This window comes from Nerophis lumbriciformis, linkage group LG13 (assembly GCF_033978685.3).
Source record: "Nerophis lumbriciformis linkage group LG13, RoL_Nlum_v2.1, whole genome shotgun sequence".
Lineage (NCBI taxonomy): Eukaryota > Metazoa > Chordata > Actinopteri > Syngnathiformes > Syngnathidae > Nerophis > Nerophis lumbriciformis.
Window position 1 is genome coordinate 37,881,011 of NC_084560.2, and position 18,867 is coordinate 37,899,877.

Genomic DNA, 18,867 nt, shown 5'->3' on the forward strand with positions numbered 1-18,867 from the left:
TGGAAATGACTGCTGTCATTTGATTATAATAATAAGAGAATGTTGTCTGTCTATCTGTGTTGGCCCTGTGATGAGGTGGGGACTTGTCCAGGGTGTACACTGCCTTCCGCCCGAATGCAGCTGAGATAGGCTCCAGCGACCCCGAAAGGGACAAGCGGTAGAAAATGGATGGATGGATGGAGATTGAACTTGTTATTTAGTCAGTTTTGGGACAGGTGTGCTGCTGGTGTAGCCACAGTGTGCACGTCTAAAGTTGCTCACATGGGCTCCACTCAATGCTCAGGGCGTTTTTGCGTTTGCTCACACACATGAACAATTAGAGGGAACATTGATTGACAGTGTGTGTACCTTCAGCGGTGAATGATGCGCGGAGGCAGACTTAATCCTTAAGTGGTGGAGATGAAGTGGCATCAGAGTCTCTATCTCTCTTTACTAGCTTCGTCAAAGCATGTTGCTTATGTAGCTTGTTTCAGCAGATTTGAATTGCTGTTTTGGGCAGTAGATGGGATCTTTGATCCAAAGCACAATTTACATTTAACTAAAATGTTCTTTTCTTTGTGCTCGACAAAAGAAAAGTAGTGAAAATATCTCCATGTTAGTAAACTCGTCTTCTGGCTCCGCCATGATCAGACACGCCCCCCTCTCCTCCCTCCCCCCCTCCCCACACTCACACACACCCACACCCAGAGCGCATGTCTCTCTCTCTTCTCCGGCTTGTGACACAAGAAGAATCAGAACGATGACACAGCAGCGCTCCGATAAAACACACTTTATACTACATAAAAAGTAACGTAAAATAATGCAGTAACGCATCATGTAGTAACGGTAACTGAGTTACTGAATATAAAAAATAACGCGTTAGATTACTAGTTACCGCCAAAACTAACGGCGTTACAGTAACGCGTTACTTTGTAACGCATTAGTCCCAACACTGGTGATAAAACATATTGTCTTTTGCTCATAATGTGTTTTTAGAATGTAGGACAATAAAATCATGACTCATTTTAGGACAGTCCCTGCGTTCTGCCAATATATCATGAGGTACTTTGACCTGTTGGTGAATTCACCTTGGCAAAGCGGATGTCATTTACATTACAATGCAGGTATTTAGAATCAAGCCTTCAACGGTGTGCAACTGAATTGTTCGTATTGCAGTTATTGATGAACTAGGGACAGACAGCATTTTTTTCTCTGACATGCAGACAATACCAACTTTCAAGGATGGTAAACACCTGGGTGACGGCTAGCTTTCCCCACAGCGCCTGGAGGTGTTGCTCAACATGAACGACAGAGACCAAACACCCTTACTACATTCCTTACAATGTACTGTCATTGTTTTCTAGGAATTGCAAAAAAACTTCTGAAAATGTTGACTCAAAAGGAAAAACAAACAACAATTGAAGGGTTCAGATGCAAAAACAGATATCTCCATTTTTCTTGTTTTGAGTAAATCAAGGTTTTTTGTGGCGCTTTCAATGACATCCTGCTGTTGCAATTGGATCGTTACGAACAACCAAAGTGAAAGTCCCAATTTGAAAAATACACATCTATTACAAAAATGTATTTGTTTTACAATTTTGTTTACATTTTTCAGCAAAAACAGATATTTCCAAACAATGTTTTTTTTTTTCCCAATGCAAAAACAGACTAGCGGTAATCCTATATGGTGCCAGCCTGGCCCTTTAAATGAGGGAAAACAGATCAGTTTTTTCAGAGGAATGCTTATTCAATCACTCTAATGAATTACAAACCCTGTTTCCAAATGAGTTGGGAAATTGTGTTAGATGTAAATATAAACGGAATACAATGGTTTGCAAATCATTTTCAACCCATATTCAGTTGAATATGCTACAAAGACAACATATTTGATGTTCAAACTGATAAAACATTTTTTTTTTTCAAATAATCATTAATTTTAGAATTTGATGCCAGCAACACGTGACAAAAAAGTTGGCAAAGGTGGCAATAAATACTGATAAAGTTGAGGAATGCTCATCAAACACTTATTTGGAACATCCCACAGGTGAACAGGCAAATTGGGAACAGGTGGGTGCCATGATTGGGTATAAAAGTAGATTCCATGAAATGCTTAGTCATTCACAAACAAGGATGGGGCGAGGGTCACCACTTTGTCAACAAATGCGTGAGCAAATTGTTGAACAGTGAAAGAAAAACCTTTCTCAACCAGCTATTGCAAGGAATTTAGGGATTTCACCATCTACGGTTCGTAATATCATCAAAGGGTTCAGAGAATCTGGAGAAATCACTGCACGTAAGCAGCTAAGCCCGTGACCTTCGATCCCTCAGGCTGTACTGCATCAACAAGCGACAACAGTGTGTAAAGGATATCACCACATGGGCTCAGGAACACTTCAGAAACCCACTGTCAGTAACTGCAGTTGGTCGCTACATCTGTAAGTGCAAGTTAAAACTCTCCTATGCAAGGCGAAAACCATTTATCAACAACACCCAGAAACGCCGTCGGCTTCGCTTGGCCTGAGCTCATCTAAGATGGACTGATAAAAAGTGGAAAAGTGTTCTGTGGTCTGACGAGTCCACATTTCAAATTGTTTTTGGAAACTGTGAACGTCGTGTCTTCCGGACCAAAGAGGAAAAGAACCATCCAGATTTTTATAGGCGCAAGGTTGAAAAGCCAGCATCTGTGATGGTATGGGGGTGTATTAGTGCCCAAGACATGGGTAACTTACACATCTGTGAAGGCGCCATTAATGCTGAAAGGTACATACAGGTTTTGGAGCAACATATGTTGCCATCCAAGCAACGTTACCATGGACGCCCCTGCTTATTTCAGAAAGACAATGCCAAGCCACGTGTTACATCAACGTGGCTTCATAGTAAAAGAGTGCGGGTACTAGACTGGCCTGCCTGTAGTCCAGACCTGTCTCCCATTGAAAATGTGTGGCGCATTATGAAGCCTAAAATACCACAACGGAGACCCCCGGACTGTTGAACAACTTAAGCTGTACATCAAGCAAGAATGGGAAAGAATTCCACCTGAGAAGCTTCAAAAATGTGTCTCCTCAGTTCCCAAACATTTACTGAGTGTTGTTAAAAGGAAAGGCCACGTAACACAGTGGTGAACATGCCCTTTCCCAACTACTTTAGCACGTGTTGCAGCCATGAAATTCTAAGTTAATTATTATTTGCAAAAAAAAAATAAAGTTTATGAGTGTGAACATCAAATATGTTGTCTTTGTAGCATATTCAACTGAATATGGGTTGAAAAGGATTTGCAAATCATTGTATTCCGTTTATATTTACATCTAACACAATTTCCCAACTCATATGGAAACGGGGTTTGTAATTGCATCCAAACAAACATATTTTTTGGGTGATCCTTGGACACGGGGGTCCAGGGCTTACATTGATTGCTGCATCATGACATTGTTACATTGACAGCTACATCACAAGACAACAACAGCAGAGTAAACACACAATTCAGTTCATCATTCGAGAGAGTAGTGGCTACACACGAATCCTGTACATTATGTACACAGGCAATAGACAGGATTTTTCCCACCGCAAGGACCGCTCAGACTTATCAGGACAGCGTCTCTCTCCGTGCTGAGTAAATATACTGTATATATATATATATATCAGTGATGTGCGGTGAGGTTGATGGCTGGTGAGGCACTGACTTCACCACAGTCAGATTTACAAACATATGAACCCTAAAGAGTATCTTATTCACCATTTGATTGGCAGCAGTTAACGGGTTATGTTTAAAAGCTCATACCAGCATTCTTCCCTGCTTGGCACTCAGCATCAAGGGTTGGAATTGGGGGTTAAATCACCAAAAATGATTCCCGGGCGCGGCGCCGCTGCTGCCCACTGCTCCCCTCACCTCCCAGGGGGTGAACAAGGGGATGGGTCAAATGCAGACGACAAATTTCATTACACCTAGTGTGTGTGTGACAATCATTGGTACTTTAACTTAACTTTAACTTTACACATACAAACTGCAGCACACAAAAAAGCACATTTAATTAAAAAAAACGTTATTATGGTATTACCTTTACTTATAAATGAAGTCCATGCGCCGCAACTAAAGCCCTCACTTAAACTTTCCACGTGCAAGATTGAATCTATTTAAAAAAGTGTAACCGAGGGTTTATAAATGTCGCCTATACTGTATGAAACTACAAAATAACAAACACGGAGGCTCCAGTTTACACGAGGACCACTTTATTTACCTTCTTTCAAAAACCTCCGCAACGTGACATCACTTCTGCTCTTAGCGCCTTCAAAATAAGAGCTCAAGGCATATACTGTATAACAGCGCATAACAGGAACTTAACATCACAAAGAGGAAAGCCCATAACAATAGGTTACAAAAGGTATTTAATAAGAAGCCAAAAAGTGCAAAAACAATAATGTTCGTGTTGGAGGAGTTGTGAATTAGGTACACCTGCAGTCTGCAGGTGTACCTAATGTTGTGGCCCTGCAGTCATTCACAACTCCTCCAACACGAACATTATTGTTTTTGCACTTTTTGGCTTCTTATGAAATAACTTTTTTAAATAGATTCAATCTTGCACGTGGAAAGTTTAAGTGTGGGCTTTAGTTGATACAACACTCCCGTCAGGGGGTGCATTCTACGGCGGGGGTGCAGGAGGCGGGATTACGGCGAGCCTCAGCCAGTGCGTCTTTTGCAGCCGTTTTATGATCGCTCAGCACAAGAAATACGTTACACACATACAGTTGTTGACAAAATACACTGTACATTATATACCTCAGCTAACTAAACTATGGAAATGTATAATATAGTTCATATAGCAATACGGTCTCACTGCACAGCAGGCCAGCAGTTAGCCGAGTCCGCAATCCATGTTGAGGCACAATTGAGTGACGTGCCTCAAATGGCTGCTGACCACCGCACTGTCTCTTCTCAGTATTTGAACGGCAAATGTGAAAATTCAGCCATTTTGAATAAAAATAATCTAAAACTGGTGAAGTTAAATGGAAAATAACTTTATAGTATAATCACTGGATACCTATAACAATTTAATTTTTTTTTTTTCTTTTTACATTTTTTTTCTTTCCATGATGGCAGGTGAGGCCCGCACGTCACTGATATATATATATATATAACAAGAGGGTATTGGCTCAAGTATCGCTTTTTTATTGAAACTTTAGCAAACTTAAATGTCAACACACACAGACAGACGCACGTACGCACACACACACACACGTTGGCACGCTCCAAAACTTTAACCACCATGTCACTACACTGTTGAACACTCTGGGTGTTTAGAAGTTATAAAAGAGCAGTGGCGATCCTTCATCGGCTTGTGTCCCGGGAGTGCCTTCTCCTTCGTTGCAATAGAGGTCCACTGTGGCATCTTTTTCGGTCTCATCGCTACGTTAAAAAAATCCTCGAAGTGAAGGCGCTCCAAGCCGGAGGCTAAGTAGCTAAAATGCTAGTTCAAAGCAGTTGCCACACAACCTGAAGCTATACACCGAGACTGCGAGAGTTTGGACACATTTAAAGCGTTTCTGATCTCTAAGACAGGCTGACACAGCTTTGACAATTGTGGAAATAAACTCGTCAGAAGTGTTGCTCGCCGTCAAAGCTCTTTGAAATAGCCGCACCCATGTGTACAGGATGTAAACAGGATGTAACGTAGAGGGCCCGTCTCTTCAAAACGGCCGTGCCCGCGAGTACATGAAGTAATGTCATCAAAATGGATTCAAGCGGCAGGCAAAATGAATGAATGAAGTGGTCGTGCGCCGAGGCAAATTTTGCTCAATGTAAAGGTTTGTGCCTCGAAAATGTCGCAAATAGAGGCGTTCATAAATGGAGGTTCCACTGTGTGTAAGTGTCATGGATGCCAGCTAGCTTAGTACGTTAGGTAAACCCCCCTCGCTGCAGCGTTAAAAAGCGGCTTTGGATAGCGGGTTGTCAGCCCGGGTTTTGGCTTAATGGATTGTCCTCTAGACTCATAGACTGCTTTGAGCCTGAGCACAAGGTGTCCATTGTTATATAAAAAGGGATTGAAACGTTGATGACATCGGCCAAATTTCTTCTTCTAAATGTTTCAGCCGTCCATCCATTTCTAGCATCTTCTTTTATTAATGCTTTTTTCCATTTCCAAACGTTTCAATTCCTTTTATTTGCTTTTAGTTGGATTGCACTGTGCCAACATCAATAAAAGATGAAAGAATCTCCAAGTTACACACCCACCATCAACTTTCTTTCTAAACACAAACATACTCAGGATTTGTGCTTTAATGTAATCTTATGTTCTTACATTTTGTTTGTTTTGATGCTTTTATCTTATGTTTCAATATTTTCACTGCCATGATTTAAAGTTGTTTGTATTGGGGCTTTTTGTGGTCATTTTGTGGGTTTTTTTTTAATGCTTTTTTTGTTGGTCTTAATGTGTTTGTCATTTTTATATATTTTATACAGTATTGTTTTTATTTTATTTTATATGGTTTAATGTGCTTTTACTGTTTGTTTTGTTTCAATAGAATTGTGTATTTTTATTTTGTTTTGATTGTATAAGGTTTTTGTTTTTACTTGTATTTTAAAGTTACTTTACTTAGTTTTATTTGGTTAGAATGTCTTAATTTATGTTTAAATTATGGTCATTTTGTGATTGTTTTACAGTTTTTTTGTTGTTGATCATTGTGTGTTTTGTTATTGTTTTTTATATACTTTAATGTGCTTCTATGCTTTTTTGGTGGTTTTTGATTTGTTTGTATAGCTTTAATTGTGTTTTTATTTTGTTTTGATTCCATGATGTTTGAGTTAGTGTTTTAATGTTTTACCCACCGCGACCCCGACAGGGACAAGTGGTAGAAATTGGATGGATGGATGATTTTAGTATTGTTTTTATTTGGTCAGAATGTTTTTCTTTTCAATGTTTAAATTTGGTCATTTGTGTTTTTTAATGCTTTTTTTGAAAGGTTTTTGTGTGTTGTGCATAACATTTTTATATAATTTCATTGCTTTTATATGGTTTAATGTACTTGCATGCTTTTATTTTATGTATTTTTTCTTGAAGTTATTGTTTTGCCTGTATAGATTTTAAAGGTGTTTTTATTTTATTTTTAATTTATGATGTTTTTGTTTGTGTTTTAATGTAGCATTTAGTACTGTTTTTATTTGGTTAGAATGTTTTTCTTTTCAATGTTTAAATTTGGTCATTTGTGTTTTTTAATGCTTTTTTGTAGGTTTTTGTGTGTTGTGCATAACATTTTTATATAATTTCATTGTTTTTATATGGTTTAATGTACTTGCATGCTTTTATTTTATGTATTTTTTCTTGGAGTTATTGTTTTGCTTGTATAGATTTTAAATGTGTTTTTATTTTATTTTTCATTTATGATGTTTTTGTTTGTGTTTTAATGTAGCATTTAGTACTGTTTTTATTTGGTTAGAATGTCTTTCCGTCCGATTGTAGCTGAGATAGGCTCCAGCACCCCCCGCGACCCCAAAAGGGACAAGCAGTAGAGAATGGATGGATGGATGGATATTTTTTTTCATGTTTAATTTGGGTCATTTTGTGTTTAATTCTGTTTTGTACGTCTTCATGTAGATGCCATTTTTATATTATTTTTGTTGTTTCTATATGGTTTACCATTGTTTCAGGTTTTTCTTTAGTTTATACAAATTTTAACAATGTTTATATTTTGTTTTGTTTATATAATGTTTTTACTTGTGTTTTAATGTTGGTTTTAGTGTTTATATTACATTAGAATGTTTTTTTAATGTTTAAATTGTCATTTTGATTTTTAAAATGCTTTTTTGTTGGTCTTTGTGTGGCCTGTCTTTCTTATATTTGTATATGGTTTATTGTCCGTTATGTTTTTTTGTTATGGTTACATGATTCTTGTTTTTTCTTGCATTTTATTGTTACTTTTTTTGTGATAATTTTTTTTTTGGCTTTCCGTGTGTTTTGTATTGTACTTGTTTATTGTTTTTATATAGTATAATGTACTTTTATACTTTTATTTTTGTTTAGTTTAAACACATTTTAACGGTGTTTTAAATGATGTTTTTTTAATGTTGAAAACTTGTTCATTTTGCACTTTAAGTTTTTAATGCGTTTTCATTCTTGTGACTTTAATGTCTATTTTTTCACCCTTATTTGTTTAGGGGTTTGTCAATATGATTTAACGTTGTTAAAAGTTTTAATAGATTTTTAGTTTCACTTGTATTATTGTGGTTATTGTTTTTATTATTGTTCTAATCCAGTGGTTCGCAAACTTTTTTCACCAAGTATCACCTCAGAAAAAAGTACCACCATAATAACCAACATTAAATCCCAGTAGCGCAGTATGCCTAAGTATTCATTGAAAACAAGGCAGAGGTTTTATTTAACAAGTATATTCAATATTTTTTGCCACTGTAACACAACACACAGTTTGAATAGTAACACTGTGTTTAAATGTAGGAAAGTAAAACACTGTACTTTAATCAAGTGATTCTTTGGCGTACCACTAGTGGTACAGTACACGTACCACTGTTAAAGAATCACTGTTGTAATCTTTATAATTAAAGGTGTGATGTTTGCATGTTTTCGTGTTGCGTTTATTTTGTTGGGTTTTTAAAAGTCTATGTTATTAAGATTGTGTTTTTATTTTTTTACCTGTTTAATATTATTGTATTTATAGTTTTCAGCATGTTGTATTTTTACTCACTGCTTTGTTTTATAGCTTTCATGCTGTTTTGTATGTTGCCCATCGGGTTGTTGTCCGGGAAGTAGTCGGTGTCCGTGTTACAGTTGGACTGGGAAAAAAAAAAAAAAAAGCATTAAGTGAAGCAGCGTTGTTGTTGTCATCGTCATTGAACACATGAAAAAGTCATGTTTGTGTTTATTTCGGTGGCTGCTAAAAGATTCAGATGTTTTCTCTCCAATTCAACTGGTGGACAAATGGAAAAAACAAGTCAGGTGGAAAAGTTTCCAAGTGCTTTTTTTGAGTCGTTCTCAGAGCTTCTTTTTTCTTCCTCGATCAACATCTTAGCTTGGAAAGCGTAGCGTGAAAGATGACTACAGCATGGTGAAAATTAGGGATGTCCGATAATATCGGGCTGCCGATATTATCGGCCAATAAATGCTTTAAAATGTTATATCGGAAATTATCGGTATCGGTTTCATAATTATCGGTATCGGTTTCTAAAAGTAAAATGTATGACGTTGTGTACACGGACGTAGGGAGAGGTACAGAGTGCCAATAAACCTTAAAGGCATTTCCTTTGCGTGCGTGCCGTCCGAGTCACATAATATCTACCGGCTGTTCTCATCACGAATTAATGCAAGGCATACTTGATCAACAGTCATACAGGTCACACTGAGGGTGGTATAAACAACTTTAACACTGTTACAAATATGCGCCACACTGTGAACCCACACCAAACAAGAATGACAAACATATTTTGGGAGAACATCCGCACAGTAACACAACATAAACACAACAGAACAAATACCCAGAATCCCTTGCAGTACTAACTCTTCCGGGACGCTACAATACAAATCCCCCCGCTACCTCCTACCCCAACCCCGCCCACCTCAACCTCCTCATAGTCTCTCTCAGGAAGAGCATGTCCAAAATTCCAAGCTGCTGTTTGGATAGATAGATATAGTACTTTATTGATTCCTTCAGGAGAGTTCCCCCAGGAAAATTTAAATTCCAGCAGCAGTGTACAGAATTGAGATCGAATTTAAAAAGTAAAAAGTAAATAATGGGGGTATAAATGGAAACAGAATAGAAACATATTACAATAAGAATAAAAATAAAAAGCAACAATGAGAATAAAAAATATAACAGTAAAATAAGAATATAACAAGAGAAACTAGGCAGTAGTGACCATGTTATGAAAAAGTATTGCACTGTTATTGTTTTGAGGCATGTTAAAAAAAATAATGCACTTTGTGACTTCAATAATAAATATGGCAGTGCCATGTTGGCATTTTTTTCCATAACTTGGGGTTGATTTATTTTGGAAAACCTTGTTACATTGTTTAATACATCCAGCGGGGCATCACAACAAAATTAGGCATAAAATGTGTTATTTCCACGACTGTATATATCGGTATCGGTTGATATCGGTATCGGTAATTAAGAGTTGGACAATATCGGAATATCGGATATCGGTAAAAAAGCCATTACTGGACATCTCTAGTGAAAATTAAAGTAAATAGAGCTTGCATATAGCTTATTTAGCAACAGGTCACATGACAGATAAAACAGTAGCTAAACTAATGCAAATTAGCATTAGGTGAAATATGTTACTAATCTCAAATATTTTAATTAACGAAAGGGAGCTTTAGCATTGAAATACTTGAATGCTAGCTGCAAAGAAACATTGAGTAGCATCACACTAAACTCACCTTGTATGCAGTTTTGTGCTAGCAATTGAGTTTAATGTACCGTAATAGACGCTAAACCACATCAAATACAGACCATAGTTTGGGGACCCCTGGCGTAGCACAATGATAAAACCAAAAAACAGCATTTGTGTTTCCTTGCAAGGTTAGCATCAATGTTAACAGACAACAGAGCAAACCCAGACAATGTAACAACAAACATTCGGGATCATTAGCCTGATGTTCAACTTGCACCGCTGCTAGTGACCAAAATGAGTCATCACTTTCAGTGACCAGATGTGACGTGAACACGAATGTTCTAAATAGAGTACCCACTAACGTTTGAAACCCCATTCAATCATTAGAATTGTCAAAACGTGTTGAAAATCAATCAATCAATCAATCTTTATTTATATAGCCCTAAATCACAAGTGTCTCAAAGGGCTGCACAAGCCACAACGACATCCTCGGTACAAAGCCCACATAAGGGCAAGGAAAAACTCACCCCAGTGGGACGTCAATGTGAATGACTATGAGAAACCTTGGAGAGGACCGCATATGTGGGTAACCCCCCCCCTCTAGGGGAGACCGAAAGCAATGGATGTCGAGTGGGTCTGACATACTATTGTGAGAGTCCAGTCCATAGTGGATCCAGCATAACAGTAAGAATCCAGTCCATAGTGGATCCAACATAATAGTAAGAGTCCAGTCCATAGTGGGGCCAGCAGGACACCATCCCGAGCGGAGACGGGTCAGCAGCGCAGAGATGTTCCCAGCCGATGCACAGGCGAGCGGTCCACCCCGGGTCCCGACTCTGGACAGCCAGCACTTCATCCATGGCCACCGGACCTGTGCCCCCCCCCCTCAAGGAAAAGGGGAGCAGAGGAGAAAAGAAAAGAAACGGCAGATCAACTGGTCTAACAGGGGGGCTATTTAAAGGCTAGAGTATACAAATGAGTTTTAAGATGGGACTTAAATGCTTCTACTGAGGTAGCATCTCTAATTGTTACCGGGAGGGCATTCCATAGTACTGGAGCCCGAATAGAAAATGCTCTATAGCCCGCAGACTTTTTTTGGGCTCTGGGAATCACTAATAAGCCGGAGTTCTTTGAACGCAAATTTCTTGCCGGGACATATGGTACAATGCAATCGACAAGATAGGACGGAGTTAGACCGTGTAGTATTTTATACGTAAGTAGTAAAACCTTAAAGTCACATCTTACGTGCACAGGAAGCCAGTGCAGGTGAGCCAGTATAGGCGTAATATGATCAAACTTTCTTGTTCTTGTCAAAAGTCTAGCAGCCGCATTTTGTACCAATTGTAATCTTTTAATGCTAGACATAGGGAGACCCGAAAATAATACGTTACAGTAGTCGAGACGAGACGTAACGAACGCATGAATAATGATCTCAGCTAGTGGATAAAATAGAACGAATTTTAGCGATATTGCGGAGATGAAAGAAGGCCGTTTTAGTAACACTCTTAATGTGTGACTCAAAGGAGAGAGTTGGGTCGAAAATAATACCCAGATTCTTTACTGATTCGCCTTGTGTAATTGTTTGGTTGTCAAATGTTAAGGTGGTATTATTAAATAAATGTCGGTGTTTAGCAGGACCGATAATCAGCATTTCCGTTTTCTTGGCGTTGAGTTGCAAGAAGTTAGCGGACATCCATTGTTTAATTTCATTAAGACACGCCTCCAGCTGACTACAATCCGGCGTGTTGGTCAGCTTTAGGGGCATGTAGAGTTGGGTGTCATCAGCATAACAATGAAAGCTAACACCGTATTTGCGTATGATGTCGCCTAGCGGCAGCATGTACATACTAAAGAGTGCAGGGCCAAGAACCGAACCCTGAGGAACTCCGCACGTTACCTTAACATAGTCCGAGGTCACATTATTATGGGAGACGCATTGCATCCTGTCAGTAAGATAAGAGTTAAACCACGACAAAGCTAAGTCTGACATACCAATACATGTATTGATACGCTCTAATAAAATATTATGATCGACGGTATCGAAAGCAGCGCTAAGATCAAGAAGCAGCAACATAGATGACGCGTCAGAATCCATCGTTAGCAGTAGATCATTAGTCATTTTTGCGAGGGCTGTCTCCGTAGAGTGATTTGCCCTGAAACCGGATTGAAAAGGTTCACAGAGATTGTTAGACACTAAGTGTTCATTTAGCTGCTGTGCGACAATTTTTTCGAGGATTTTCGAAATAAAGGGAAGGTGGGACACCGGTCGGTAGTTTACCATGAGGTCAAGATCAAGGTTAGGTCTTTTGAGCAGAGGATGAATAACCGCTTTCTTGAATGCTAGGGGAACAGTGCCAGAGGAAAGTGATAAGTTTATAATATTTAGCACTGATGGACCTAATAATACAAAAAGCTCCTTGATAAGTTTCCCAGGAAGTGGGTCAAGTAAACATGTTGTTTGTTTTATCCCACTTATACGCTGTAATAGTTCCTCTAATGTTATTTCATCAAAAAGAGAGAGACTATTTTGTATTGCAGTATCCGTCGTAGATACAGTTGTATCTGTGTTCATAGAACCCAGTTGTAGCTGGGATGCGTTGTCTTTAATCTCCTTTCTAATGAGTTCAATTTTCTTATTAAAGAAATTCATAAAGTCATCTGCCGAGTGGGTGGAGCTATTGGGAGGAGTCCCTTGTTGGGTTAGCGATGCTACTGTACTAAACAAAAATTTAGGGTCGTTTTTGTTGAGGCGGATGAGATTTGAGTAATATTTAGCTTTAGCTAAGGTAAGCATGCGTTTATACGATATTAAACTATCACTCCATGCTTGATGGAAAACCTCAAGCTTGGTCGCGCGCCATTTGCGTTCCAACTTTCTACATGATAATTTATGAGCTCTGGTTTCTTCTGTAAACCATGGGGTGCGCCTTTTAGGGGCCCTTTTTTGTTTTAGCGGTGCTATACTATCAATGGTTTTGCGCAGGGCATTGTCAAAGTTGTTAGTGAGGTTATCAATAGAGCCGACATAATTTGGGAATGGTGCCATTACCGAAGGCAGTAGGTCAGCAAGAGTCATCGTTGTGGCAGCATTAATGTTGCGGCTGCTATAGCAGTTATTATTATTATTAGTTTGTTGACAATGAGTCAGATCTTCGAATTTTATAAGGTAATGATCGGACATTACTTTAGTATACGGGAGTACCATAACTTTGGAGGTGGTGACACCCCTGACCAGCACTAGATCTATCGTATTGCCGTTGCGATGCGTAGGTTCATTTATTATTTGTGTAAGACCACAGCTATCAATTATAGTCTGGAGCGCCACGCACTGAGGGTCCGATGGGGTATTCATATGGATATTAAAGTCCCCCATTATGATTATATTGTCTGCGTGCGTCACTAGATCAGCAACGAACTCTGAGAATTCATTAATAAAGTCCGAGTAGGGCCCTGGGGGGCGGTAGATAACAGCCATATCGAGAGGCAGCGGTGCGACAGACCTCATAGTAAGCACCTCAAACGATTTGTATTTATTATTTAGGTTAGGGGTAAGGTTAAAGTTTTCATTGTATATTAGTGCAACCCCCCCACCCCTTTTAAGGGGACGGGCGATATGCGCATTCGTATAGTTAGGAGGAGATGCCTCATTTAGCGCAAAAAAATCGTCTGGTTTGAGCCAGGTTTCGCTAAGACCAATGACGTTAAGATTGTTGTCTCTAATGACCTCATTAACTAATAACGTTTTGGGAGACAATGATCTTATGTTTAAAAAGCCCATATTATAAGTATTGGGCTGTTTTGACGAGTTTTTGTTTAAATTATCTGCAGTAGAAATATTAATAATGTTGCGTTTATTATACGTAGTGCACTTTAAATAGTTTCGACCATATCTAGGAATTGATACGACGGGAATTTTCAGATTGTTTGCTTGATGCTGCGATCGACTGAACGCATCATGATTTGCCACCTCAGTAGAATGCATATCTACCCCGGACACATTCACAACAGAAAACACATTATGTGAGTTGTGTGTTATTCTAAGAAAATTGCTATGCGTACAGGAATTATCCAGCCTGGTGCTGGCTAGTTCTAGCTTAACTGACTCCTCACCCGGACTAGCAGGCTCTGTAATTGCCTGTGACCGGGCTTGCTCTAGTGTAGTTAGTCAAATGTGACTTAAACAGTAGTCTATGTTCTTAGACAGGATGATGGCGCCTTCCTGGTTAGGGTGAAGGCCGTCCCTCATCAGCAAGCCTGGTTTGCCCCAGAAAGAGGGCCAATTATCAATAAACGTTAGTCCCTGTTGTCTACAGAAGCTAGCCAGCCACTTGTTAAGCGAGACTAATCTGCTATATCTCTCATCATTGCCTCTCGCAGGCAGCGGGCCAGAGACAATTACTCGATGCCTGGACATCTTTCTAGCGAGATCACAAGTCCTGGCTATGTTTCTCTTTGTAATCTCTGACTGTCTCATTCTAGTGTCATTGGAGCCAACGTGTACAACTATATTCGCATAACTGGTGGTGCGATTAGCCTGTCGTACGTGTTTACTAGGCCTGTTGCGAGATAGCTCCCTAAGAGTAGCCTCAATGTCAGGTGCTCGGGCCCCAGGGATGCACTTAATTGTGGCTGGTTTGCTAAGCTTTATGTTTCGGGTGATGGAGTCCCCTATGACTACATAGACTGGGGTGTAGGACTAGCTAAAGAGCTAAATCTATTATGCGTCTCAACCGGTACACCATAGCTTGTAGGCCGCTTAGGACTACTACAGGCTGGGCTAGTTAGCTCGCTACAGCTAACGCTAGCAGATGTGTCCGCAACATCTAAAGTTACGAGATTACTCTGCTCTAACTGGCGGACACGGCCCTCTAGCAGAGCCAGCCTCTCCGTGAGTAAGGTGCAAGACGCGCAGGAAGCCATACTCACGGTGTTTTCTGTCACCGAGTGAAGTTCCTGCTGTCTTCCGAGAAGTCCTGGTCACGGTGTGCAGGAGTAGATTCCTTCTGACCGGCGACCGGCGCCGCTTTTCTCCGCGCTAGCTTCGTTAGCTTAGCAGCTAGCTGCTAGCTAGCTGCGGGAGGGGTGGAGAGACAGAGATCGGGTGATTTGCAAGTTAAATAGTACTACTAAATATGTTGAGAAAGTAATAAAGAAAGCTGCAGAACAATTAAAAGCACACAAATAGAACGATACTTAGCTTTTTCGAAACAGCGAGCAGTCAGCGAGCAGTCACGCACGGAAAATGACCTTTCAAGGCAAAAAAATTATATTTGGAAATTCGCTAGCTTACCTGACACGACTGGCATTTTGAAGGACATTTACCCCGAGTCACATGACTGTCACATGATAAGCATTTAAACATGCTTTCCACAATGGTTTAATCAAAGTCAAACATACAGATGTACATTTTAGGACAGTGGTTTGTCCACCAAGTACCACAGCAGAAAACACTTGGCTCTCCAATTACCACCATATTGACCAACATTATAATAATGTAGCATAGTAGGCCTAAGTATTCATTAAAACATCACAGCAAGTATATTTAAAGGGGAACATTATCACCAGACCTATGTTAGCGTAAATATATACTTTGATGTTGCAGAAAAAAAAACATATATTTTTTTAACCGATTTCCGAACTCTAAATAGGTGAATTTTAGCGAATTAAACGCCTTTCTATTATTCGCTCTCAGAGCGATGACGCCTTGGAGACATCATGCCTCGTCGGTGTGTTGTCGGAGGGTGTAACAACACGAACAGGGACGGATTCAAGTTGCACCAGTGGCCCAAAGATGCAAAGTGGCAAGAAATTGGACGTTTGTTCCGCACACTTTACCGACGAAAGCTATGCTACGACAGCGATGGCAAGAATGTGTGGATATCCTGCGACACTCAAAGCAGATGCATTTCCAACGATAAAGTCAAAGAAATCTGCCGCCAGACCCCCATTGAATCTGCCGGAGTGTGTGAGCAATTCAGGGACAAAGGACCTCGGTAGCACGGCAAGCAATGGCGGCAGTTTGTTCCCGCAGACGAGTGAGCTAAACCCCCTGGATGTCTTGGCTCACACCGTCCCTTAAACTGGACCGATCAGCTTTCAGGAAAAGAGCGCGGATGAGGGTATGTCTACAGAATATATTAATTGATGAAAATTGGGTTGTCTGCACTCTCAAAGTGCATGTTGTTGCCAAATGTATTTCATATGCTGTAAACCTAGTTCATAGTTGTTAGTTTCCTTTAATGCCAAACAAACACATACCAATCGTTGGTTAGAAGGCGATCGCTGAATTCGTCCTCGCTTTCTCCCGTGTCGCTGGCTGTCGTGTCGTTTTCGTCGATTTCGCTTGCATACGGTTCAAACCGATATGGCTCAATAGCTTCAGTTTTTTCTTCAATTTCGTTTTCGCTACCTGCCTCCACACTACAACCATCCGTTTCAATACATGCGTAATCTGTTGAATCGCTTAAGCCGCTGAAATCCGAGTCTGAATCCGAGCTAATGTCGCTATAGCTTGCTGTTCTTTCCGCCATGTTTCTTTGTGTTGGCTTCACTATGTGACGTCACAGGAAAATGGACGGGTGTTTATAACGATGGTTAAAATCAGGCACTTTGAAGCTTTTTTTAGGGATATTGCATGATGGGTAAAATTTAGAAAAATTTAGAAAAATATAATAAGCCACTGGGAACTGATTTTTAATGGTTTTAACCATTCTGAAATTGTGATAATGTTCCCCTTTAATATTTTGGCCACTGTAAAATTACACAGTTTGAACAGTGACACTGTGTTTGAATATTTTTAAAAAAACACACTAATGATTGACTCGTAGCTAGTGATTCTTAGGCGTATTACTACATCAGGGGTCGGTAACCCAAAATATTGAAAGAGCCAAATTTGGACCAAAAATACAAAAAAAAATCTGTCTTGAGCCACAAAATTAAACGCCTTAAATAAGTGTTATAATGAAGGCAACACATAATGCAAGTGTCTATATTAGCCTACTATCAAATAAAATTTGTGACGCAAATCTTTGTTGACATAAATGTTGACATTTTAATATTTGTTCTACACATTTTTTACAACATTGGAAAATATTAGTGAAATGAAGGGTTCTCAGAGGGTGAGATAACGCCTGGAAATTACTGGCTTAGAATAGCCAAAGGTTAAAGGAAATGGCAGACTGTCTTCCTCTAATGGATGTATTAAAATTTTTGCAAGCTGGGTAACGTTTGCTGTGGTCTGGAACAATATGGCACATGCACAACTATCAGAAATGCAGCCAATATTATATACAGACAATATGTCATGAGACATGCAAATATCACAGAGGACATATGTAAAGGAAATTAAATGAGCTCACATATACAGTACAGGCCAAAAGTTTGGACACACCTTCTCATTCAATGTGTTTACCTTATTTTCATGACTATTTACATTGTAGATTGTCACTGAAGGCATCAAAACTATGAAAGAACACATATTGGGTTAATAACTGAAAACATGTTTTATATTCTAGTTTCTTCGAAATAGCCACCCTTTGCTCTGATTATTGCTTTGCACACTCTTGGCATTCTCTCGATGAGCTTCAAGCACACTTGTGAAGTGAAAACAATTTCAGGTGATTAGTTCTTGAAGCTCATCGAGAGAATGCCAAGTGTGTGCGAAAAAGTAATCAGTTAAAACATCCATCAATCCATCCATTTTATACCGCTTGTTCCCGTCAGGGTTGCGGGGGGCGCTGGAGCCTATCTAATGTTTTCAGTTATTTTACCTTTTTTTTTTGTTAAGTACATAACTCCACATGTGTTCATTCATAGTTTTAATGCCTTCAGTGACAATCTACAATGTAAATAGTCATGAAAATAAAGAACATGCATTGTGTAGCTTGCAGTCAGGCACTGACCAAGTATGCCTGATTAGCACTCCAACAAGTCAATAACATAAACAAAGCTCACCTCTGTGCATTTTTTGTGTTTGGTGGACAAAATGAGAAAAAAAAGCAGGGCATAAAACACAAGTTGTACATGTACACACACTATGATGAGTTCAAAGACCGCCAAAGTTAGTAGGACTAAACGGCGCTCACCAAATACTCTCCTTAGTGAAGCATGTATAACATAAACAGTGGAATTTCTAACAATTAGGAAGGTTTGTGTCATGTTTGTCCCCCTACAGAACTAATATTAGAACAAATAATATATTTTCCCCCATCTTTTTCCATTTGAGTACATTTTTAAAAAAGCTTCAGGGAGCCACTAGAGCGGCACTAAAAAAAGTCAAAAGTACCAATGATTGTCACACTAGGTGTGGTGAGATTATCCTCTGCATTTGACCCATCACCCTGACCCCCTAGGAGGTGAGGGGAGCAGTGAGCAGCAGCAATGGCGACGCCCAGGAATCATTTTGGTGATTTAACCCCCAATTCCAATCCTTGATGCTGTGTGCCAAGCAGGGAGGTAATGGGTCCCTGGGTATCACTAGTAGTACCCGTATCACAGTTTGAGAATCACTGCTTTAGGGCATTTGCTCATTATCTCGTGCTGCTGCGGACGAC

General features: G+C 39.5%; 1 protein-coding gene across 2 annotated transcripts in view; it reads right to left on the minus strand.

The window, feature by feature from the left end:
- LOC133613138 (alpha-tectorin-like) overlaps positions 1 to 18,867 on the minus strand; it is a 72,040-nt gene that overhangs the window by 25,554 nt on the left and 27,619 nt on the right. Inside the window, exon 2 of one of the 2 annotated variants that reach the window (XM_061970524.2) lies at positions 8,671 to 8,758. The exons of the other annotated variant lie outside the window; for it this stretch is intronic. The gene's annotated coding sequence lies outside the window, so the exon portion shown is untranslated. The remainder of the gene's footprint in view (positions 1 to 8,670; positions 8,759 to 18,867) is intronic. 2 annotated transcript variants of the gene reach the window in all.